At 54.6% G+C, this 17,766-nt stretch overlaps 1 protein-coding gene across 19 annotated transcripts in view; it reads left to right on the forward strand.

Moving 5' to 3' along the window:
• SEMA4D (semaphorin 4D) overlaps positions 1-17,766 on the forward strand; it is a 112,953-nt gene that overhangs the window by 12,907 nt on the left and 82,280 nt on the right. For 9 of the 19 annotated variants that reach the window (XM_044756833.2, XM_070495880.1, XM_070495881.1 and 6 more), the window contains exon 2: positions 16,887-16,959. The exons of 6 other annotated variants lie outside the window; for them this stretch is intronic. The gene's annotated coding sequence lies outside the window, so the exon portion shown is untranslated. Of the gene's footprint in view, positions 1-3,786; positions 3,926-16,705; positions 16,754-16,886; positions 16,960-17,766 lie in introns of those variants that run through there. 4 more of the 19 variants (XM_070495882.1, XM_070495867.1, XM_070495874.1 and 1 more) reach the window with 4 other exon arrangements.

A 17,766-nucleotide genomic window follows, 5' to 3' on the forward strand; every position in this document is an offset into this window, starting at 1 on the left:
GAAATGAGATGACGTGAAATATCCCTTTTTGGCAAACTTTGAACCAGGATGCCTGTGGAATTCAGTGTTATGTTTAAAACCAAGCTTCCGAGAGATTTCAGTGCGTGTATAACATTGCCAAAAACATTCTTTATTAGACTATTAAAACTTCACGGCACTCAGGGAGCCCGGCTGCTTTCAGACCCTGAGGATGACTCACGGTGAGGCATGCATCGTACACTGTGAGGCAGCGCCCACGTGCACACACACTGTCCCCACACACACCACTAAAACCAGTTTTCCTCAACAGAGCACTCACCCTTAGCTACATATGATGCTCTCTGATATTTTGTTCAATTGCATTTTATTTAAAACTCTGTTTCTACCCCCCAGGTTGAAAAATATCCCCATTTGACATCTGGTCCTCTGTGTGACTGTGCGGACGTTTTTAATTTTGGCCTTCTGTCAATATGTGCACATTGCATATTTTCATTTATTTCCCACATCAGCGGACTTGTCCCTGTGGGTCCCTTGTCCTTGGTTTCTCCATGTCCCAGGCTGAGCACAGGTCGGAGCCTGGAGCACAGGGGCTGCTGCAGCACTGTGTGCTCAGGAGCCACGGGGTGTGGAAACTGGGTCAACGCAGAGTCCCTGGCGGGCAGAAGTGCATTGCTGGCATGTCTTTGAAATCCTAGGGCATGGCTTGGATTTCAGTGGTGGGATCCTGTGAGGCCCCCCTGGGTTCCCTGGGCCTCCCTGGAAGCAGTGGCCGTTTTGTAAAGATGCAGCCTCTCCGTGTGGGGCCCACAGCCTCGCACTGCATGAACCAGACCTCGCGGGGCAGGGCTTGGTTTTCACCAGCGAAGCCGGGAGATGCTGAGGGCCTGGAGTTCAGGCCTTTGGGGAGACACAGATCCTGTCCATCTGCAGTGACCGCTTGCTCTGCGGCTCCACCAGCACAGAGCCCCGTTCGTTAACCACGTCGGGGGTCAGCCTCCGTGGACGGCCGGGCCGGGGTCAGAGGAGCAGTGGCGTGGCTCCTGTGCGCAGAAGCCGTTTCCTACGGACCACCTTCTGGAAGCCTGGCAGTGCCCGTCAGCTGCCGGCTGGGAGGGCTGGGTGCTTCTCCGAGGATGCAGCGTGGCCTGGGCTTGTCTTTGTGCTTTGACAGGGTGGATGCCCGTCTGCTCAGAGCCAGAGGGGCCGAGTCCCCTGGAAGGAAGTGTGGTCTTGGGGCTGTGGTGTCACGGTCATCTTCCGCCCAGCACAGTGACCCATGTGTGGCCTCTGGCTGGGCCTGCTGTCCTGGGGCGCCCTCTCTGCAGATGCGTTCCAGGAGAGCAGCAGGAGGCAGAAGCAGCCGAGGGACAGGGAAGTGCACCCCTCCAGTGCTGTGGCCGCCTGAGCTGGGGGAGTCACATCCCGCAGCCACCCTCCTCCCGCGGTCCCCTCGCCCCGCTCTGCCGTGCCTCTCAGCTTCCTTCTCCATCTTGAAATTCGAGGGAAGGTCACCAACAACAAAATGACAGTGCCTCCGCCTAGCCTGCCCTCTTGTCTCTCTGTTCTGTCTTCCCGTTTCCCTCTTCCTTCCTCGGTGAGACATGTGATGTGCACACAGCCTCGGTGCACAGCTTGCTTTGCTCACAAGTGGAGCCCAAGCTTGTGGCACCTAGGATGCTGCTGGCCCCGCAGCCCTGGGCCGTGTGGCGCTGCTCCCCAAGGGTCCGCTTCCCGGCTCGTTGCTGCAGAGGCTCATCCTGGCCGGCTTTGCTGTGTATGCTGGATTCTGCAGCTCACATCCATGGGTGTCACTCTGCTCCTGTGTGTGGCACTGTGCCGCTCGCTGCTATCCCGTCGCATGCGTGCACCGCGGTTCTGGTGCCTCCCTGAACCTCTGTGCTGCTAGCAGGGTTTCTGACGTGGGCTGTTATGCATGGGCTCTGAGCATCCTCGTCCCTTTGTTCTCCATTCAGGATGCTGGGGGTCCTAGGTTTTGGGCTCCACTTCCCTGGGCAGACAGCTCACCTGTGTCTGAGACGGGGCCCCCTGAGTTCAGGTCTTGGCCTGCTCCCTGGCACCCTGTCTCCTGCCCGGCTCGAACCCTCTCCCTCCACCAGGAGCTGCCCTCTGGGGAGGGCCCTGGGCCTGCTCCTCCTCCACCTCTGCTGCCGGTGGGCCCTCGAGGTCTCTTCAGCTGCACCTAGCTCCTTCCACCTTCTGCATCTCCCCACCTGGCGGGCCCAGGAAGGCTGGGTGGAAGCCCCCATGGTCACTATAACGTGGGTCCTTCCCTGGTCTGCGGTTCTGTCTCTCACTGCATCGACCCCTCTCATTCACCTGTGCCACGCTTCACTCCACGTGACATGCCCGGTGTGTCCCAGGCTCTGTGTTTGCCATGGGGGGTCGAGATCCGGCAGTTCTGGGCAGAGGGAGAGCAGACAGGACGCAGTGCTTCCAGCTGGACGACAGTGTGTAGCCTGCTGATGGGGGTCACGTGCCACCGGGGAGGGAACCTTGAGGGTAGGCGTTGACCAATAAGGATGGGCTCAAGTTCTTGAGGTCAGGAACGCTGAGTCGGAACTCGAGAATAAGCGGGAAAGATCCGGAAGCTGGGTGGGGAGGACAGCTGTGGCAGGTTAAAAACATGGCTGCAATCTGTTGGCATTGCTGTCACTGAGATGCGTGGGCCAGGGTGGCCTCAGGACAGCGTGGGTCTTGGATCCCTGAGATGCCAAGGAAGGGTTGACACCCTGCGGCCACCATGCTGTGAGGAGGCCTCAGCCTCTGGAGGCCACGGCAGTGGGCAGTCTTGGTCTCCGCACCCTCTGAGCCAGGGCCCGATGTGTGAGGTTCCAGCCCTCACATGGCTGCAGCCCTCACCATCGGGCCCCCTGGCCCAGGCCTCAGACGTCAGAACAGAGAGCAGTGTCCCTGCTGGGGCCTGGTCGAGGACCACAGCACCTGAGCACAGCGGGCTATGCAGGCCACTGAGTCCAGGGTGGTTTGTTGTAAAGAGCAGGATTGACTGTAATGGAAGTGATGGCTCCCCAGGGAGTGGGCAGGGCCTTGGGTGGGGCGTGGGCAGCCCGGGACACAGTGCTGGGTGGGAGGGCGGAGTGCGCACCCTCACCGGGGCGGTAAAAATGACCACCTGAGTTTCACCCTGAGCGTTTTCGTGGTGGGCGCGGCAGGAGGCCTTCCCGCCTTGTCGATAAACTGACGGTGAAGCAGGTGTGCTCCAGCCTCGTACAACACGTGCACGCACGCCTGTTTCCTGGGCTGCGTACGGAGCTCCACCCACCGGGGCTTAAACGTCAGGAGTTCCTTCTCCCTCAGTTATGGGGCCACAAGTCCAAGATCAAGGTGTCCTAGGGCCATGCTCCCTCCGAAGGCTCCAGGGGAGGACCCTTCCTGCCTCTTCCAGCTTTTGGGGGCTCCAGGCACACGTGGCTTGTGGCCACATCGCTCCCACCTCTGCTCTGTCACCATGTGGCCTTCTCCCTTGTTTGTCTCCTCCATGTGTCTCTTATAAGCACACTTGTCATTGGAGTTAGGGTCCACCTGGATGATCCCAGATGATCTCGTCTTAACTTAATGATCTTAACTGAATTTCACCTGCAAAGACCCCATTTCCAAATACGGTGACATCCACAGGCTCCCGGGGGACGTTCTCTGCGACCTGCTGCAGCCCAGGAGAAGGCGACAGAAATACTCTGTGGGGTGGCAGGAGCGGGCGGCCGGGTGGGGCGGGCGGGGTCTGGCAGGCGTTTGCTTTCTCCAGGATGTGCTTCAGCAGCGCTTTATCAGCAGGAAAATGGAAACCGCGGCTGCTCTCTCCTCCGTGGGAAGCGATAGAAGCGAGCAAGCGCGTGGTGGAAACTCGCACTTTCTGAAATAACTGTGCTTTGACTCGGAGGGGAAACAGGAAGCCCTTCTATCTGTTTAGGTGAGTTTTTATCTCTGCCGGTGGGGCCTGTCCTTTTAAGTTATGTTTCTGCAAAAGTACTGGTTGAATCTCTAGTGTGAACAGGAAGTCAGATATGCTGACTAACTTTTCCTTTATTTTAACGGCGTTTTTATTGTTTTGAAAACGAAGGCAGAAAGCAGAGAGGCCGAAGCTGCCGCCTTGAGCCCTGGGGGCCGACCGTCCATGCTGTGTTTCTCAGGGCTTGTCCATTCCCTTTCACACACCCAGATGCACGTGCGTGGACACTCACACAGGACATTCATATAGACGGCGCTCTCCCCAAAGGGTGGTCACCGCCTTGGGGGTCGGCAGCTTGCTTTCCTCCCTCAGCTCCAAGGCAGAGACATGTGTGCTCTGTGAGGGCCCTGCACCCCCACTGGCATGTGTCCCGGGTCTCCCAGCCCGTGGGCCATGTGCCCCGTGGCCCACAGCCTGTGGCGGGAGTTTGGACATCTCCCCTATCTGCCACATCCTCGGCCATGTTTCTTGGTGAACCTCAGTGAGTGTTTTTATAGGAAAGAGTCTTAGAATGGGAATATTTGAGTCAAAGGCGCATCGTATTCAGTTTTGGCCACAGTCGCTGAGCTGATGCAGGACAGCTCTGTGCCCCCAGCTCACGAGGGTCTCTCCCACCCCTCGCGCCCACAGAGCATTGCTGGTGGGCTTAGTCCTCACCGGACGATCGGGAAAGGGGAGGTCATGGTCTCCATCCTTATCGCTCGGTGGTGGTTTGTTGGTTGTTTATATTATCTCCCGAAGCACCTGTTGGTGGGCTTCACCCTTTTTAATAGAAATTGGGTTGTTCTTTTATTAGTTGTATTGTTTTGAAGAGTTTTGTTCATTTTAGAGTATTCTGGAAAAGAAAAGCCTATTTGAAATGTTTCATCTGTAAGTTTGTCAGTAGATGTGAGTGGACTCAGACTGGGGTCCTGTGGGACCATTGCCGGCTCCCTGTGGCTTGTCTGGGGTGGAGGTACCCTGAGGGGCCAGGCCCTTTTATGTCCGTTGCTCTCAGTCAGGCATTGGTCAGCTTTGGCTGTGCCACCCTGGCGCCTACCTGCAGGACATGCAGTGGCCCCTGTGAATGGTGGGGCCCGAGAAAAGGAATTAACAGTGTTTGTAGTAAGCCGTGTGTGTGTGAGTGTGAGTATATGTGTACACGTGCCATGCATGTGTGTGTGTGCATGCGTGCACACTCCTGAGAAGCAGGCTGCGGCAGAGCACGAGGTCTGCATTACAGAAGCTTCGTGGACTGAGGCGTCTCTGCCCAGTAGGAAGCTAATAGAACTTATTTTCCTCAAGTCTTAATCGTAATTTCAGCCGAATGGTAAAACTCACCCACCCCACAACGCCCCCTCCTCACCTCTCGTTTGTCTTGAGTGATAATGCGCAGGTGACAATCCACTGGAGGCCACAAGTAATGTGGCCTTTTTTCTGGGGAGTCAGCTCTGCATCCCAGCCAGATGCTGGGCGTTGTGTTCCAGATCATTCACACATGTTGGGACCCTCTATGGGGCACCGTGGGCTCACGGGGGCCTCTCTCCACACAGAGGTTCTGGTCCAAAGCACCAGGCCAGCTGGCATCTTGGATGCAGTATCCCTGATTGTATCACTCAGGGTTCTCCAGAGCAACAGAAGTGACGGGGTGTGTGTATGCGTGTGGGTGTGTCTAGAGAAGAGAGGGAGGGAGGGAGGTTTATTTTAAGGAATCGGCTCATGATTGTGGAGCTGGCAGGTCTGAAATCTGCAGGGCAGGCCACAGGCACCCTGGAGGGTCATCTGCTTTACTCAGAGTCCACGGACTGAAGTGTGAATGTCATTCAGAAAGTACCTTTGCTGAAGCCTCTGGAATAATGTCTGACCGAGTGGGCACTGAAGCCTCTGGAATAATGTCTGACCGAGTGGGCACTGAAGCCTCTGGAATAATGTCTGACCGAGGGGGCACTGAAGCCTCTGGAATAATGTCTGACCGAGTGGGCACTGAAGACTCGAATAATGTCTGACCGAGTGGCCAGGTGGGCAGGTAAAATTAACCACAGCACTGACGAGTGCCCCTGAGTCCCTGGAGCCCCTGTGGCGGGCCGTGGGTACGTGCGTGTGCTTGCTCCAGGTGTATGAGGATGAGGGTGACCTGCTCCCCGAGCAGGCAGGGCTCCTGACTCGTCCCCAGAGGCCACAGGGTGGGCATCGGCGTGGAGGACGGTGCTGGGAGCGGCTCCAGCCTCGTGCAGGCTGAGCCCCATGCCATCCAGCTCGTGTCCTCACTGGGCTGGGGCTTTGTTCCTGTCGCCTCTGGCCCCGAGCTTAGGCCTAGCGACTCCCCGGGGCCTCTGGGGAAGATGGTTGTCCTCTTTCCTCTGGAGAAGTCTTCAACTCCAGAATGACATGTGGAGGAGTTTATTACCAGGGGGTCCTGATGGCCCACCTCCCTGGTGTTTTCTTGTTGTGCGAGAAACCCTTCTCCAGCCGCGGTCTGCCATCCTGTCCCTGCCCTCTGAGCCGCTGAAGTTGGCCTCCTGTCTGCCTGGCACGCTCTTAGTCGGCCTCTTGACGATCCTGTTATTTGACGATAAATAGTTACGACAAAGCAGAAGAAAACCCACGTGGTGTGCCGGGGCAAGCTTGGCCTAATGTCTGTGTAGGTTTGGATCCCATCTGCTTGGTGGAGAGGTGGGTGGAGGCAGAGAGGAGCAGGGTCCCAAAAGGTTAAAGGAAGGTGGTTCTTCTCTTTTTTTCCCGTCAGGTGTGGTGTTCCAGGTGAGTGAATGAACAAATGAATGAATGCATGCATGGGCCAGTGGGCTGGTCCCAGAGGTTGGGGGAGTGCAGCATGGCTGGCAGTGTGGTGGGCGGGCGTCTGGGGTCAGGGTGCCGGGGCTGGGACTCCGGGTCGGGGGGCAGGAACGCAGGTCAGCCTCTGGATCTGGCACTGGCATGTGTCGTGGACCCCCGCTGGCCGAGGCTCAGGGAGGTGGCACTAGGCAAAGGCAAGCAGGCCTCTGCTGGCTCCTGGGTGTGCCAGGGCACAGTGCAGATGCTGCCTGGCCCCAGGCTCCGAGGTTTCCTGCACAGCCTCTGGTCTCGCTCTTCTTGGAAGAGCGAGGCCTTTCCTGGCACCAGGGCCAGGCCTGAGTGTGCTGCTGCTGTGGTGGTCATGGCTGTCTGTCCGGCCCTGGGGCCTCCTGCAGGGCTGGCGGGGCCTTTGTGGGCACCCTAAGCCTGACCTTCTCCCACTGGGGAGGGCCAGTTGAAATGCCCTGGAGAGCAGCTTCGGGGAGTGGCCTGAAACTGGGAAGGATGGAGCCGGGTGACAGCAAGTGCCAGAGCAGTGTGGCAGCTCCAGGCTCACCCCCCAGCTTCTAAAGCACCAGCTGCTCCCCTGCAGGTGCCATCCGGAACTTCCAAGGTGGCCCTGGGCGAGCATCCAGGGCCTCCACTGCCAGGACCCCTGTGGGGCTCCCCGGTGACAGACCTGAAACCAGAATCTGCGCTCTTGACCCGAGCCTGGCCTCTTGCTGCGGAAGGATGTGGCCAGGAGGAACACGAGAGCGGAGTAAGGGTTCCTTGACTCTCTTCTCTTCCGGGAGGGACACGTGCGTCAAGAAGAGGCCTCGGAAACAGCAGCTGGATGACTTCTCATGTTTTCAGCCCTGTCCTCGGCCGGGATGTCGTGGAATCACAAAACGTGGAAGAGATAGTGAAGCATGGTAGTTTTATAAAAACGGTCCATGTGTGCTGAAGCTCGGATTCTGCAGGGAAGACGAACAGTTAGAGGGCTGACCACAGAGAAGGAAAGAGGAGCTAATTTAAACAATTTAGGGATTGTTTACGTGGCTCCTTCATCTGTATATACAATGGAGTATTGCTGGAAATCAAGAGCCTGGAGATGTCAGATCAGTTGATGTTTTATTTGTCCAGCATAATCTTTGTGCTGTTCTTATTTGGATCCAAACGCCAGTGATTTCTTGACTCAGCCACCAACACAGAGTTTACACGAAGGTTAATTACCGTTCAGATCTTAGGATGCACAGAGCTGGGTGGATGCATTAGATTGTGTTTATTTTTGGTGTTTATTGGTGCCAGGTGTCTAGAGCTGCAATTTCCATTTGGACATCATTGGGGTTAAGTGTCTTGGCAACCAGTGGTGGGGGCGAGAGGCCTTGTTCCCAGAAGCTGGTGCCCACGTGTCTGCAAAGTGGCTGGAACTTTTCCGAATGGGGAGCATGGACCATGCAGTGCAGCCACCAGGGATCCAGAAATCCTGCTGGGGGGTGTGATTCTTTCTCTGCCCCGTTCCCTGGTGACCTCGAGGAGATGAGTCGATGTGTCGCTGGCTGATTGGCCTGGAGTCTCTGTAGCCTGCTGTCAACATGTGGCTGTTTAAGGTTCTGGTCACGTGTGACGGAAAATGCAAGCTGCTCCTTCAGCCCTTGGGTGTATTGTACTTATTTTGGTAAGTGAACGCATGATTCTTTGAGAGTCCAAAGGGTTGGACAAATTGACTCTTGGTCTCTGTTTTGTTCTCGATCACAGCATGCACAGACGCTAGCCCCCGTCTAATTAACGGAGCCGTTGTGCACCATAGGTGTGGGGAGAGATGGAGTGACACTTGCCGAGCGGGTCAGTGATGCATCTGCAGGGTGTCTGCGGTTAAAGTCTTGAGCGTCTTGCTTCTAGAATTCCCTTTCATTGCTTTACTCTTATACAAATACAATTTGCAAATCTACTTTTTTTCTATACAAATCAATTTGTAAATCTACTTTTCTAATGAAAAATAAAGGTGTTTTTTAAAATTGTGGTAAAATATACCTAACATAAAACTTAGGATTTCAACCATTTTAAGAGTGAGGTTCAGGGGGCCGGCCCCGTGGCTGAGTGGTTAAGTTCACACGCTCCACTGTGGCGGCTCAGATCCTGGCACGGACATGGCACCGCTCGTCAGGCCACATTGAGGCGGCATCCCACATGCCACAACTAGAAGGACCTGCAACTAAGACATACAACTATGTATTGGGGGGGATTTGGGGAGATAAGGCAGGAAAAAAAAACATTGGCAACAGTTGTTAGATGCCAATCTTTGAAAAAAAAAAAAAAGGTGACGTCCAGTGGCATTGAGTACCTTCACACTGCTGTGCAGCCGTTGCCATCATCCGTCCCCAGCTCTCCTTCCGTCTTGCAAAACTGAAGCTCTGTCCCCATTCAACACCGACACCCGCCCAGCTCCTGGCACCCCCTGTGCTACTCTCTGTCTCTGTGAATCTGACGACTCTGGGGATCTCAAATACATGGAATCATACAGCACTTGTCCTTTTGTGTCTGGCTAAAAATAAAAGTGTTTTAAAAAACATTTCAACCAAATTGATGTAGTCCTTCTACTCTTTTTTTTGTATTTTAAATTAATATACAGTAAAAATGATGATATTTTTTGCTATGAGTCCTGTCAATTTTATTACTTATACAGATTTGTGTAACCTCCTCCACAGTCAGGAGACAGAACAGTTTCACCCCCAAAATCTCCCCTGTACTGTCCTTTATATTCACACCCTCCCCATGCCCCTAACGGCTGTGCCTGCTGGCCTGCTCTGTCCCTGGGGCTTCCGTTCCAGGAATGTCCTGTGCATGAAGCCACACAGGAGGTGGCCTTTAGATATGGGCTTCTTTCCCGCTGCATCAGGCCTTTGAGGCTCCTTCCGGTTGTCACATGTGTCTTTTTGACTGCTGAGTAGTATTCCTTTGTATGTTTGAACACAGCTGCTGTAAGCATTTGTGTGCAGGCTTTTCTGGGAACATGCAGTTTTATTTCCTTAGGATAAATACCAGGAGTGGGATTGCTGGGTCCTATGGTGGGTGTGTGTTTAACTTTATTAGAAAACACCTGGGTGTTTTCTGGAGCGGCTGACCTGTTCTCCTTTCTCACCAACAGTCTGTGAAAGTTCCAGTTGCTCCACACTCGGTATCATTAGTTGTGTTTATAGCCATTCTAGTGTGTGTGCAGTGTGCACGTTGTGGTTTTAATTTGCATTTCCTAGTGGCTAATGACGTTGAACATCTTCAGGTGTTTATAGACTCTATTTATCATCTTCTCACGAGCTTGTCTGCTTCGCACTTGATAAAGTGCCTGTTCAAGTCTTACTCATAGAATTGGGTTGTTTATTTTCTTCCTGTTGAGTTCTGAGGGTTTTTCATATATTCTGAACACAAATACCTTGTCAGATACGGGATTTGCAAATATTTTCGCCCTGTCTGTAGCTTGTTTTTTAATTCTCTTCGCAGGATCCTTCACAGAGCAAAACATTTTAAGTGATGAAGTTCGGTTTATCAATTGACCAAGCGTTGATGGAGAGAACATGGAAAAATGACACGTGTTATGTTACTGATCTTGTATTCTGGGACCGCTAAACTCACTTGTTAGTTCTGAGAGCTTTTTTTGTCGATTCCTTGGAATTTTCGACATAGGTAATCATGCTGTCTTTGAAAAGACCAGTTTATTTCTTCCTTGCTAGGCTGTATGCATTTTATATCCTCTGCCTCATGCACTAGCCAGGCCTCCAGCACAGTGTTGAATAGAAGTGGTGGACGGGGACCTCCTGCCTTGTCCCTGGTCTTAGGGCAGCACTGAGTTTCCCAACACTGAGGATCGTGTTGGCTGTGGGTTTCTTCACAGACGTCCTTTATCAGATGCGGGAGCGCCCTTCTGTCTCTCATGTGCTGTGGTTTTTATCATGAGTGGATGCTGAATTTTTTCAAATGCTTTTTCTACATAATTTGATAGATTTGTTTATTTTTTCTTCTCTAGACCACGGTACCATAGGATGGATTACACACATATTGATTTTTGCATATTGACCCAGCCTTGCATTCTGGGATAAATTCCATTGATTGTGGTGTACCGTTTCTGTCTATTGCTAGATTCAATTTGCAAATATTTTGTTGAGGATTTTTGCATCTGAGCTCCTGAGGGATGTTGGTCTGCAATCTTCCTGTGCTGTTTCTGTCTTTTTTTGCTATCAGGGTAATGCTGGCCTGATGTAAGTTGGGAAACATTTTTCCCTCTTCTGTTTTCTGAAAGAGATTGTATAGAATTGCTGTTATTTCTTAACTGTTTGCTAGAATTTGCTGGTAAAACCGTCTGGACGTGGAGATGTCTTTTTCAGCAGGTTTTTATCTACAGATTCACTGTCCTCGTTAGGTGTAGCGTTGTTCAGGTTCTCTCTCTCTCGTCATGGGTGGGTCGTGGTAGTGTGGGTCTTTGAGGCATCAGATGGTCCCCTCTAAGTTGTTGACTGTTGTGTGCACACAGGTGTTCCCAGTGGTCCCTTACTGTCTGCTAGCATCTGTGGGGCTGCAGAGGTAGCACCTCTCTTGCCTCGTATTGGGAATGGGACTGTCTTAGACCTAGTGTTTGAAATGCAGCCTTGGGAGCGGAGGAATCATTTTAGCTGAAGGCGTTGCCCCATCTCCCTCAGCTGGGCTCCCGGGTTCACAGGGTGTCCCCAGGGAGCAGCAAATGCGATGTGTCAGGAGGAACATTAGGGTTTTAATCCACTGGGGCAGCATTAGGTGCCCAGGGTGGAAACTCAATACGTGCACCCCAGTGACCTGCATGTCTTCCTGTGTTTCCAGAAGCATCAGGCTCCATGGGGAGCAGTTTCACACGGGGAGAGTCTCCCTAAAGAGCGGACGAGATTCCTCCCTTTGTCCGTGACGTTTAACGGGCTGTTCCAAGTGGTGTGTCTGTAGTGCTGATTGCTTTGTGTTCTGTCTGTTTCCAGTCAAGGCCACAGCTTGGCTTACTCTTAAAACCCCGGGAACTAAGGCCAAGCGGGGCAGATGGTTTAGCCAGAGGGTCAGAAGAGACAGGTGGTGGTTTATCTGGCGAGGCCAAAGGTGGCTGGGGATGGAGGATAGGAGGCAGTATGTCCTTCATATGGTACGTTGTCTCTATTCATCATGAATCCTAAAGTGGACGTTTTTAGAAGGACAAAAGCATGGATTTGGGTTCCTGTCCCGGTGGGTTCACGCTGCTGTGACAGAACAGCACAGTCTGGGTGGCTTACGAACATCAGACTTTCATTTCTCAAGGTTCCGGGGGCTGGAAATCTGAGATCACGGTGTGAGCATAGTCGGGTGAGGGCCCTCTTCCAGGTTGCCAACTTATCCCTGTGTCCTCACGTGGGGCAGGGAGGGGGGGAGCTGCCTGGGGTCTCTTTTATAAGGACACCAGTCCCATTCACGAGGCTTCATCCTCATGACCTGCTCACCTCCCAAGGCCCCACCTCCTGACACCATCGCCTTGGGGGTTAGGTTTCAAGGTGAATTTTGGAGGACCCAAACCTTCCGGGAGTAGCACTTCCTGATGCTGATATTGCAGTCTTTCCCTGTGTGAGAAAAGGTCACAGTTGTTTAGTAATTCTTCAAGCATGATGAATTTTGCTTCATTTAATTAAAAAATCTGTGTCACTCAGGGCTTAAGAATAGGAGAGGGATTTATGAGCAATAGAAGGAAAATAGGTTTTTGCAAATGCAGAGGGCTTGGAGGTACCTGTCACAGGTGGAGCGAAGTGGCGTCCTGTGGGGACCCTGGTGTCGTTGTAGGGCGTGGAGTTTCCTCAATGATGACGAGAAGGGTGGATGACCAGGCCCAGAACTGGGACCACCTGGGTCACTCAGTTTGGCTATTGTCTGTGTCTGTGTCCTTTGGCAACTCAGTGTGTCGTGCTGCTGGTCTGCTGCAGGCTGTGTGTGCGACGAGGCTGGTCAAGAAAGTCCAGTTGATGAGCCGTGGCTCTGACACCAGGTGATCGGAGGGCTGTTTCCAAAGGTGCCGTGTGGGATGCGCTCCCTGCGGTTGTAGCCTTGCAACAATTGGTAAGACTTGTAACCTGTCTAGGTGTGATTTCCCCCTTATTATAAAAGTAGCAGGTGGACAGAAAGGGGGGAGAGCAGAACTAGTCCCTCCACTGAGAGAGTTTGGTGGCTGAGTGGTGCCTCGAGGGGTGTCCCACGTGGGGTCACGAGACCATCCGGTTGTGAGGTCTCGGCAGCTGGGCAGCCGGCCGTGAGGGTGTGAAGCGCGAGGCACGCACTCCCAGGAGAGGCTCCTGTGCCCTTGTCCTCACATGGCCACCCCCGGGGAGGCAGGCGTGCATGTGGGCGGGGGTGGGGGGCACGCCGGGAAAGGAACACACACTTCTTTTGGCGGAGAGTTTTCAGCCGCAACCCCCAAGGGGGAGAACCCTAGTAATAATTCTCATGTGACTCTGCAGATTTCTCATTCAGTTTCTTTCCAGGAGATTAGTAACATTTTCGTTTCTGTTCTGACTGCTGGTGAAAGAGTAACAAAATCTTGGAACCGTGGCTCTGGAGTTTATGGCTTAGAACCCAAGAGTTACATAGTAACAAGAGGGTGAGAGGGCCATGGAAATGGAGCCGGCATCCTGGCAGAAGGTTACCGTAACATCAGTTCACGTCTGTCATCAGGGGAACCCAGCAAGGAATCCTTGTGACCTGGCAGTCGCCTCCCTTGGCTTCCCCCGAAAACAGCCTCCCAGGGCAGTGGTTTGTCTCAAAGAAGGAGGAGGCCGGAGGCAGCCCCTCCTTTGACATTAGGAGTTCCTAGAGATGTTCAAGGAGCCCTGGAAAGAATTCTAGACTGTCAAAAAGAAAAGGACTTTCTGAAAGTGAACTGGCGTCACCGTTCCTTATTTTCAAGGCTGTGTGAGCACAGATCTGAGCAATTACCATGGTTTTCTGTTTGAGTAATGGGGAATCTTTCTTTCACCTACATTATTTAGCGTTTTGTGTGTGGGGGGGTCCCTTGGTGCATGCCCCAGGCAGCTACAGCACATGCTGGGGACGTCCCCCAGCCAGGGAGGGGCTGCTGAGACACCCCGGGCCACTCGCTAGACAGTAATGCTGCGAGACCTCAGTTCTTTATTCTCTGTCCGGGGCAAACGTCCTCCCAGCTCCCCAGCTCTCCCACCATCCCCACTTCCCTCTAGAAATAGGAGCCCTTCTTGATGCCTGTCACTCTTCCTCTCACTCTACCATCACCTGGTCCCTGGCCCCCTTTCCTCCTGAATCTCGTGGCTCCGCCCCTCCCCTCTGTCCCCCTTGGACTTCAGACTGAGCAGCGTTTGACTGGAACCCTGGAGCCTCTGGAGCTTGTCTGTCTTCCTGCGGCTCTGAAAGTTGCATGTAATGCATAGCCGTGCAAATGGTCCTCGTCTGAGACAGGCACCTGGATTCTGTCCAGCAGTGGGGCAAGTTGACTTCCCTTCACGGAAAAAGCCAGTTTTATGTTTGTTGGAAATTCATTTCAGTATTCCTTTATTCCTTATTGAGCTGAAGTTCACATAACATAAAATTAACACATGACAGTGAACAATTCAGGGGCACTCAGTACATTTACAGTGTTGTGCAGCCGTTACTTATCCAGTTCCAGAACGTTTTCCTCACCCCGAGAGGAGATTGCCTCCTGAGTTTGTGGAGGTGGGTGTGACTCAGAGCCATGGCAGTCGGCTCCAGGTCAGTATCTGGAGAGACACTTACCCACCACTTGGCACCTGTCTGGTCCCCATGTGCCCTCGTCTGTGTGGTTCTCTCTTCGGGGAGTTTTGTCTTATACTCTCGGGTCTGCTGGATGAGAACCTTCGTGTGTGAACGCCTGCCCCATTTCCATCATTACCTGTAGGAGCACTGACCTTTGTAAGGTTCTGCATAACCCCTGCCATTTTGCTTCTAGAAAAGTCTTCCCATTGACAGTGGGGACGGGCTCACACCTCCTCACCATCATTGAGCTGTGTCATTTTTTCCATGTTAGTTCTGTAGGGAGAGAATGGCGTCTTGTTTTAATTTGATCTTTCTGGTGACCAGTGACATGATCATTTCATTCCACATGCTCGGTCACAGTACTTTTAGAAGGGACAGTCTTCGGCGGTCAGGAGAGCAGTAGCCAGGCCAGCCGTGCCCCTTGGGCATGTGCGGGGAGCCCTCCTGGGTGGGGTGGTGTCTTGGGGACTTCTCTCCCTGCAGGGAGGGGCATGGGGAGCAGGGTGCTGGGCCCTGTACGCACCTGTGTCGCTCTCTAGACGGCCCCGTGGAGCCCACCTCCTGGAGCGAGAGTCCGCCTAGGCAGAACGGCCCGTGTGCTGTGTCTGATGCCCCAAGGGCGGGTCTTCCACGGTGTGTGGGGCGCCGGGCGTGTTGAGCGCTGTTTTCCTCTGACGTCGCCCCTTTTCTGTTGCCCGTTGGCCAGCTGTGAGGTGGCTCTCGGACAGGCCCTGAGCCAGCTCTCCAACCAGCCCGAATGTGCCGTGACCCTCCGCTCCTGGGACCTCCTGGAGCCTGTGAGTTGTCAGGCAGCTGGAACCCAGAGGTCTCCTCTGTCCAGCGGGCCCACATGTTTTGGGGCTTCAAGTCATTTGTCATCAGTTGTCAAATGAGGAGTGAACCCAGACTTAGTAGACAGAGACCCTATTGGAAGGGGTTGTCGCCGGGGGAGTGGTGTCGGAGTGGGGGGCGTGACGGTGAGATAAGCAAGTGTGTCTGGGCTCAGCAGACTGAGTTTTCCTTGTAGGGAGGTGTAGGCAGGCAGCAGGACCCGGATGTGGGGCAGGGGAGGAAGAGTGGAGCGCGGGGGTGATGGATCAGAAGGTGTGCCCGGAGGCCGGCCTGTTTTGTTGGGGGGGAGTCACCCCGAGGCTCAGCCTGTTCTCAGGTCCAGAGGCCTGGGGCCAGGAGAGAAGGCAAAGCAGAGTTTGGGTAACAAGCACTTTGTTCCGACTGATCCGCGGGGACGAGCTGTTCAGCCCGTCACTGAGGAGGTGCAGGGTGGGTTCGGGGATCTAGGCCCGGCCTTGCCCTGGTGGACAGGGGCTCTGCGAGTCTCATCCACGTCATGTGCAGTGAGCGCGTTCCGGAACACGAGGGATGAGGGTGTCGGACCCCGATCACAGGGCCAGGTGCGAGAAAGGCCGTCTAGCCGCGTGCTACGGGGAGTGGAGCGCAAGCCCCATGGGTCTGTCTGAGGTTGGCGCATCACTGCCCTGAGTGGGCCTTGTGCTCCAGCCCCCTCGGCCCTGAGCTTCCCCCAGGCCGCCCACCCAGGTCTCTCCCAGGGGACCTGCTTCTGGGGAGGGGGCCTGTGTGCTGGGCTGTGGCGGGTGGGAAGGACGTGCTACACGCAGGGGTGGCTCTGGGGCCAGCAGGGCCGGCAGGGGGCTCTGGCCATTGCAGGCTGTGCACATGAGCTGCACGGTGGGCCTGGTAGGGGGTGGGGGGCCCAGGGCCCTGCAGGAGCTGGAAGGAGCGCCTGGAGGAAGGCTCCCCGGCTTGTTGCTCGCGTCCCCTCTGCGGCTCTGAGTCCTGTGCGAGACGTGGTCAGCCTGCCCTGCTCTCAGGGTTGTTGGAAACCCTCAGACATCCGGATACGTTTCTGGTTTCTTCCTTTTTTTTTTTGTCTTTGACCCTCCTCCTCCTCCCCCGCTTCCTCTTCCTCTCATTTTGGTTTCTAAGCCCATAATTCGTTTTAAAACTGAAACGTTGAAATGCTAAGCTCCAACACCTGCATTTTCTTACTACCTGCTTCTGAGTCAGGGACGGAGGGTAGGGGAGCTTGGTGCAAACACATCCTTCTTCATTCAGACTTGGTCGTCACTCCCACCACTGCTGGCGAGGCCTCGCCCGCTGACCCCCTCTGTGCCCCCAGGAGCTCACGCTCAGTGTCACTTGTCACCTGAACTAGGGTGCAGAGACACCCTCTGCTCCCAGTTCACACCGTGAGGCTGCATCTGGTCTCCTGGCCAGGTGAGCCGTGCCCCGTGGCTGAGCCAGGGGCCTGTGGAGTGGCCGCGATGTTGAGTCGCCGTGTACATGTAGGGGGTAAGGGATTCTGCTCATGGCTCCCTGCCAACATGTCGCCTTTGTCTCTCTGTCCCAGACTCTGCCATCACCAGACAGTGGGAGGAAGCCGCATCCCGGCTGCTGGAATGTTTGATGACACCGATCATCAGGTACGGGATGAAAGCCACCTGCAAAGTCTGGTTCTTTCTAGAAGTGGCTCCTGAGCAGGTCTTGGCATGGGTGTCCAACGCCTGTCAGCAGCTGCATCTGTCTGTTGCCTCCTGGTGGCAGCCGTGACTTGGGAGCCAAGAGGGAAGGTGGGTCTCAGGAAGCTCAGGTCATTCTGCCCAAGGTCACAGTCCATCCGGGGACTTTGGCTACAGAGGACATCAGTGCCTTGTGTGACATGGGCAGGAGAAGGGCCCTGCGAGGCTGTGCTGGGGGTGTGGGCCTGAGGGTGGGCGCCCAGTGGTCAGCACCAGCTTCCGTGGGTAGCAGGGAGAGTGCCGGGGGCCGAGGAGGTGCCTGTGAGGCCCACCCCTGCCTGGACCTCCCCACGTCCCCTGGGGGCCGGCTTGGCATGCAGCACTTGCATATCAGGTCCTTGGAGGTGGTCTGTTGTTGCAGTTGGGGTGGCAGAGCGCATGGTCCTCCCTTCTCTTCAGTCTCACTCGTTCACCCCTGGGGGTCAGGATGGTCCTGTGTGGGATGGCAGCCCCGGAGCTGCAGAATGGTCTTGGACGCTTCTTGTGGCTTGGGTGCCTTTGCTTTCTCTGAGTGAGAAGAGGGGTGAGAGGAAGCCATTCTGTTTGTTTGGGTTGGGGGCCGACAGTCTAAGAATAAACTTCCAGAAGAGCCAGGAAAGTGACCAGGACCCATTCCTGGCACCTCTGGACGTGGGGATGGAGGAGGCTGGTGGAAACGTGAGGTGGGGTCTGTCAGTCACACCCCGAGTGGGGAGGGGACGCGGCCACTTC

The sequence above is a fragment of the Equus asinus genome, chromosome 23, assembly GCF_041296235.1.
Source record: "Equus asinus isolate D_3611 breed Donkey chromosome 23, EquAss-T2T_v2, whole genome shotgun sequence".
In the NCBI taxonomy this organism is placed as follows: Eukaryota; Metazoa; Chordata; class Mammalia; order Perissodactyla; family Equidae; genus Equus; species Equus asinus.